We start from the raw sequence: 7,084 nt of genomic DNA on the forward strand, positions 1-7,084 counted from the left end.
TTGGCTAATAGATCTACTCAGTGGAAAGGAAACCATATCTGGAACTGGGAAACAAGTCAAAATCATATCCAGATAACAATTTTGCCTGCCATTGTCAAATTCCCAATAACCTTGGACTATAAAAGGGTCTATACCCTTTAAATTCTCTCTAAAGTAATAATGGTTATCCCACTTATCTGGTGCTGACTTCACTCTCTGTTGGGGAATCTGCTTCTCTTTTGTAGACAGGAGCTGGACCTGAGGAGACAAATGACTCAGTGTGCTTCATCCCTGCCCCAGCTGAGACCGCAGAGGAATTGGGGAAATGAGCAAGAATGTTGCTCTGTCGGTGAACCTGATATCAGCACAAGGGTGAAGGAGATAGACACTGAGGACACTCAACACCTACCAAAGCAGAGATCCACAGGCTCCTAAGAGCTCATCCCTGAAGTAGACTTAAAATGCACCCAATATGGCTGAAGGAATTTTGCAGAAGAGGGGGAAGAAAGATTGTTAGAGATACAAGTTGGGACATTTTGCACGGAGACATTGCCTCTCCCCCATAATGAACTGCTGCCCCACAATGCATGACCCACAATCCCCATGTGGTTGATCTGCACCCCCAACAAGGAAGGCCTCTTCAGAAAAGGGGCAGGGATGAGGGAAAGGAAGGTACCAACATGTGTTGTTTACATACTAAGTGTGTCCACATCTAATAAAAATAAATTTTTAAAAAGGAACTTTTAAAAAGTAGAAAAAGAGAGAGGAGAGATAACATCTGTAGTTGCCAATATGCAAAAAGTTCAGTTGGTAAAGTGCTTGTCTTGCAAGCATGAAGACCTGAGTTCAATCCTCAGAACACACTTTATTTTTAAGGTTTTATTGAGGTAGAGTCTCACTGTAGCCCAGGCTGACCTGAAGTTCACTGTATATTCTCAGAGTGGCTTCAAACTCATGGTGGTCCTACCTCTACCTCCCAAGTGCTGGGATTAAAGGCCTGTGCCACCACACCACTCCCAGAACCCACATTTTTTTAAAAAGGCCAAGCATGGTAGTGCATGCTTATAATCCCAGTGCTGGGGAAGCTGAAACAGGAGAATCCTGAGGCTCAGTGGCCAGCCAGTGTATCATACTTAGTAATATACTTAGGCCAATAACAGACCCTGTCTCAGAAACTGGAGGGGGCCAGAGAGATGGCTCAGCAGTTAAGGCACTTGATTGCAAAGCCTAATGCTGTGGGTTCAGTTCTCCAATACCCACATAAAGCCATATGCACAAAGTGGTACATACATCTGAAGCTTTTCCACTAAAATCAGGACAAAACAAAGGTGTCCACTGTCCCCAGTTTTACTTAACATAATACTGGAAGTCTTAGCCATAGCAATAAGGCGAAAGACACACATAAAATGGATACAAATTAGAAAGGAAGAAATAAAGTTATCATTATTTGCAGATGACATGATTCTATACATAAAGGACCCTAAAGACTCTACCAGAAAGCTGTTATAGCTGATAAACAATTATAGCCATGTAGCAGGATAAAAAATAAACACAAAGAAATCAGTAGCCTTCCTATATGCTAACAACAAACACACAGAGGATGAAATCAGAGAATCTATCTCATTCACAATTGCATCAAAATAATAATAATAATAAAGTACCTTGGAATAAACTTAACCATTGAAGTGAAGGAGCTCTACAATGAAAACTTTAAACACTCAGGCAAGAAATTGCAGAAGACACTAGGAAATGGAAAAACATCCCTTGCTCTCAGTCTGGAAGAATCAAAATTGTGAAAATGTCAGTCTTACCAAAAGCAATCTACACATTTAATGCAATCCCCATCAAAATTCCAATGGCATTCTTCACAGAAATAGGAAAAAATACAAAACTTCATTTGGAAGCACAAAAAAAAAACCCCTCAAATATCTAAATTTTAAGCAACAAAAATAAGGCTGGTGGTATCACCATACCTGATTTTAACCTATATTACAGAGCCATAGTAACAAAAACAGCATTGTACTGACACAAAAACAGACATGTTGATCAATGGAACAAAATACAGGACCCAGATGTAAGTCCAGGTAGCTATAGCCACCTGATATTTGACAAAAATGCCAAAAATATTCATTGGAGAAAAGATAGCCTCTTCAACAAATGGATATGTATCTGTAGAAGGATGAAAATATATCCTTATCTCTCTCCATGCACAAGAACTAAGTCCAAATGGATCAAAGGCCTAAATATCAGACCCAAAACTCTGAAACTATGAGAAGGAAAAGTAGAGGAAACCCTTCAACATATTGGTTTTGGGAAAGACTTTCTAAATATAATCCCAATTGCTCAGGAAATAAAACTACAGATCAACTGGTGGGACCTCAGGAAATTACAGAGATTTTGTACAGCAAAGGACACTGAATAAAGCAAAGAAGCAACCTACAGAATGGTAGAAAATCTTTGCCAGCTATACATCTGTTAGAGGACTGATATCTAGGATATACAAAGAACTCAAAAAGTTAAATAATAAGAAATCAAACAACCCAATTAAAAATGGGCTATGGAAATAAATAGAGAGTTCTCAAAAGAAAACATACAGATGGCATAGAAACATCTAAAACAATGTTTTACATCCCTAGTCATCAGAGAAATTCAAATTAAAACTATGTTGACATTCCATCTCACTCCTGTCAGGATGGCTACCATCATGAAAACAAATAACCATAAATGCTGGCAAGAATTCAGAAAAAGGGGAACCCTTCTACACTGTTGGTGGGAGTGCAATCTGGTCCAGCCATTGTGGAAATCAGTGTGGAGGTTCCTGAGACAGCTAAAAAATATATCTACCATTTGACCCAGCTATAGCACTCCTAGGCATATATTCTAAGGACTTGTCTCACTACCTGAGAGATACTTGCTCAACCATGTTTATTGCCACTCTATTCACAATAGCTAAGAAATGGCCCCAGCCTAGATGTCCCTCAACTGATGAGTGGAAAATGAAGATGTGGCACATTTACACTATGGAGTTCTAATCAGCGGTAAAGAAAAATTAAATTTGCAAGAAAATGTATGGATCTAGAAAGGATTACACTTAGTGTGGTAACCCAGGCCCAGAAAGCCAATGTCACATGTTCTCTTTCATATGTGGATTCTAGCTACAAATGATTGGACTTCTATGTGAGTAGGAATAAAACTCAGTCAGAGTCCAGTAAGCTAGAAAGGAGATATAAAGGGAAAAGAAAGGGAAGGGGGGATGGTAATAGGATGGTATCATATATATGTAAGTAGAAGAAGAGATTAATGGGGGTGAAAGGCCTAAGTGAGGTCAGGAGAAGAGATTGAGTAAAGATGGATAGAGGGCTAATCAAAATCTAAGAGGACATAAATAAGTCATATGGAAACCTACTTTTTAATTTTTTTCTCAATTTTTATTAACATTTTCCATGATTATAAAAAGTATCCCATGGTAGTACCCTCCCTACCCCCCACCACTTAACCCTTTGAAATTTAATTCTCCATCATATCCCCTCCCCATCTCAATCAGTCTCTCTTTTATTTTGATGTCATTATCTTTTCCTCCTCTTATGATGGTCTTGTGTAGGTAGTGTCAGGCACTATGAGGTCATGGATATCCAGGCCATTTTATGTCTGGAGGGAGCATGTTGTATGGAGTCCTACCCTTCCTTTGGCTCTTACATTCTTTCTGCAACCTCTTCCACAATGGACCCTGAGCCTTGGAAGTTGTGATCGAGATGTTACTCAGTACTCCAGTCTCTTCTTTCCAGCACTATGATACCTTCTGAGTCATCCCAAGGTCACTGCCATCTGAAAAGAGAAGATTCTCTACCCAAAGTGAGAGTAGCATTAAAATAAGGGAATAAATATTAAGAGAAGTGCTTACTGGACAGTTTGATAAGCATAGTATATACATTTTTCCAGACATCAGCAGATGCTACACCCCTAGGGCTCATGACTACCCCTGTTTTAAGTTTTCAGTATCAGGGATGTGTTTCCCCCATGGAGCAGGCCTCCAGTTCAATTTGAGGGCACTTGGTTTCCACCATGACAGATGTGCCACTATTGCACCATTGGCTCATTTGGCCTGGCTGGCCAATTATAAGGCTTGCAGTGTCCACTGTTGAGTATCTTCACTGGTGGTATCTCTTTCTCCCATTGAACTGCATGTAGAATGGCTTCTTCCAGCTTTCTGTCAGCTGGTCTACATGGAGAAGGTTATCAGCTCAGTTCCAGCAGGATTTCTCAGTGGCCTTGCAGCCCAAGTATGTGGAGTCTTCAGCAATAGGGTCTTACCATCTATTCCTGGTGGGAAGCCAAGGGCCTCGGCAATGGCCTATAATGTTTTGGGGGCATGAAGGACCTCCCTGGCCAACAACTCACTGGAGGTATCCTATCCCTGGCACTGAAAATTTTCTAACAACGATCTATGGCTCCTGAGTGTTCCATTGTCCAAAACCGGAGGATTCCATATGATTTATTTGCATACTCTTAGATTTTGATTAGCCCTCCCTCCACCTTTCCTTTACTCAATCTCTTCCCCTGACCTCACTTTGGGCCTTTTTACCATGAAACCTACTTTTTTAGACAATGGAACACGAAGAAGATTGTTACTAGAAAATTTTCAGTGCCAGGGATGGGATACATTCCAGTGAGTTGTTGGCCAGGGAGGTCCCTGATACCCCCAAACATTATAGGCCATTGCCAAGGCCCTTGGTTTCTCACCAGGAATAGATGGTAAGACTGTTTTTTTAACATAATGTCCATCAATCTTTATTTGATTTGACAAAATCTGCATTATGAAAAGACAAGTAATAAAATTTGAGCTAATAGTAAATCTGACAAGTTAAGTTCTATAACATCTGGACTATGACGTAAAAAACGTCGACTGAGGAGGAAACAAGATGATCACAGGTGAATGTTCCTGATGAAGGGGAAGGAGACCTGCAGGTGAGGACCACGGTGCGCAGCGCCCTCGAGTTCACTCACTTGGATAAGGTGTTCTTTCTTTCAAGAGGAGAGGTGGTTAAGAGGGGCAAGCAGTCAAAGGCACAGGCAGAGAATGGCTTCTCCATTTCAAAATGGTAATAAAAGTATTGAAATCATGGCACTGGGCACCTTTGAGAAAAGAACACCTTAACCAGAGTAGGCTCACTGCATAATTCTTAGTAATATATACAATTTTCAAGTAAGGAAGCAGACTGAAGTGTGACTTAACAGCGGCTATCTGTTCTTCTTCTCACCCTCGGGGGCCAGGTCTGTTTCGGCATCGCAGGGGCATTTTTCCACACAGTTTCTAGGGAACCATCGTCTTATTCTGGAAGTACCTTCTATAAAGGAATCATCAAGTATTTTGTCTCCATACAACCAGTATCGCAGCCCTCGTGTGGCTAAAATGAACTCCCCTTTCTGCAGCTGTACCCAAGGCTCTTTGGTGCAGGGGCTGGTGAAGAAGGTCTTGAGTCCTCTACTTAAAGGACAGCAGGCACCACTGTAATCTTCTATTACCTTATAGTGAACACCTCAGACTCGCTTATCTGCTTTTTGCTTCAGCTGTTCTATTGTTAAGCTGTACTGGTGACATCCTTCTCTTAATGGCCACTCCAATCCATCTCCTTCGGGGACTCCTGACCATGTAAATACCTGTTTGAAGTTCTTCCATCTACTTCCCATATCATAGGGGAAAATAAAGACTTCATCTAGCTGGTAGTATTGAATCCAATCTTTAGCCTTCTCTTCAATCCATGATTCAATAGAAGTTTTGTTTCTGAAAATTATTTTCATCTGTATAAAAAAGAGCATCCCAACAGCTATGGTTGTTCCTAGAGCTAATTCCCAAGGCAAACAAGATGGCAGCAAATGCAGCTAATCCAAAGGGGTGGATGGGAAGAGGATCTCTCCAGGCTGCACTCATGTCAATCTTGACTGTGTTCCACCCAAAGGAGAGCTGATTATAAAGCTGTGTATACATAGTCAGAACAAAAATGAAAGCAGCATGAATACAACCCAGTGGTGCTAAAAGGAGAAACAGTGTGAGTGAAGCATGGTTTTGGTAACCACAGCAGTTGTTGATCCAGGTACAGGGATGGTCCATCTTCATCACACATCTGTGGCACTTCCTACAGTGATGGGAACGTGGTGCCTCACATGCTTGGCAGACTTTACAGTACTGAAGATACATGCTGTTTTGAGAATTTTCCCTCTTTTTTTTTCTTTCATCTGAGACAGGGTCTTACTCTGTAGTCCAGGCTGCTCTGAACTCATTATGTAGACAAAACTAGCCTTTATGATCTGCACGACTCAGTCTCTCGAGTGCTGGGATTACAGGCATGAACCACCACAGCTGCTTGTTTGTTTTTTTTTAAACACAGAAGTAGGCAATTGTTTTGGGAAAAGTTAATTTAGATGAGTATTCCTTCTATGAAGCCAGCATCACGTGGTTTCCATCCTAGAGGGACAAAGCCAGGATCCACAAACATGGCATTGAAGTAATTGTAAAGAATCATGACAGTCCAACTTATTAACATGATGAAATTCACACTTCCTCCAGTTGTATGTAAGGGCCAATACCACAACATAGAGTCATTATAGGCCGTTGCCAAGGCCCTTGGTTTCTCACCAGGAATAGATGGTAAGACCCTATTGCTGAAGACTCTACATACCTGGGCTGCAAGGTCACTGAGAAATCCTGCTGGAGCTGATCTGAAAATCTCCACATAGACCAGCTGACAGAAACCTGAAAAACGCTACGCTGCATGCAGTTCAATGGGAGAAAGAGAGATCACCAGTGAAGATACTCAACAGTGGATATTGCAAGCCTTAAATTTGGCCAGTCAGGCCTAATGAGCCAACAGGTGGAACAGTGGCATGTCTGTCATGGTGGAAACCAGCTGCCCTCTAATTGGACTGGAGGCCCACATCATGGGAGGGAATTCATCCCTAATACTGAAAACCTACCGCAGGGGTAGTCATGAGCCCTAGGGGTGTAATGTCTGCTGATGTCTGGCTAAATGTATATACTATCCTCACCCAAATGCCCAGTAAGCCCTTCTCTTAATGTCCACAGCCATATATTAATGCTACTCTCACT

At 41.4% G+C, this 7,084-nt stretch overlaps 1 pseudogene; it reads right to left on the reverse strand.

Annotated features, from left to right (window-relative positions):
* Positions 1 to 5,217: 5,217 nt before the first annotated feature.
* On the reverse strand, positions 5,218 to 6,478 carry LOC101598872 (annotated as a pseudogene).
* Between the last annotated feature and the right edge of the window lie 606 nt (positions 6,479 to 7,084).

Source organism: Jaculus jaculus, chromosome 1 (assembly GCF_020740685.1).
Source record: "Jaculus jaculus isolate mJacJac1 chromosome 1, mJacJac1.mat.Y.cur, whole genome shotgun sequence".
NCBI classification, from domain to species: domain Eukaryota; kingdom Metazoa; phylum Chordata; class Mammalia; order Rodentia; family Dipodidae; genus Jaculus; species Jaculus jaculus.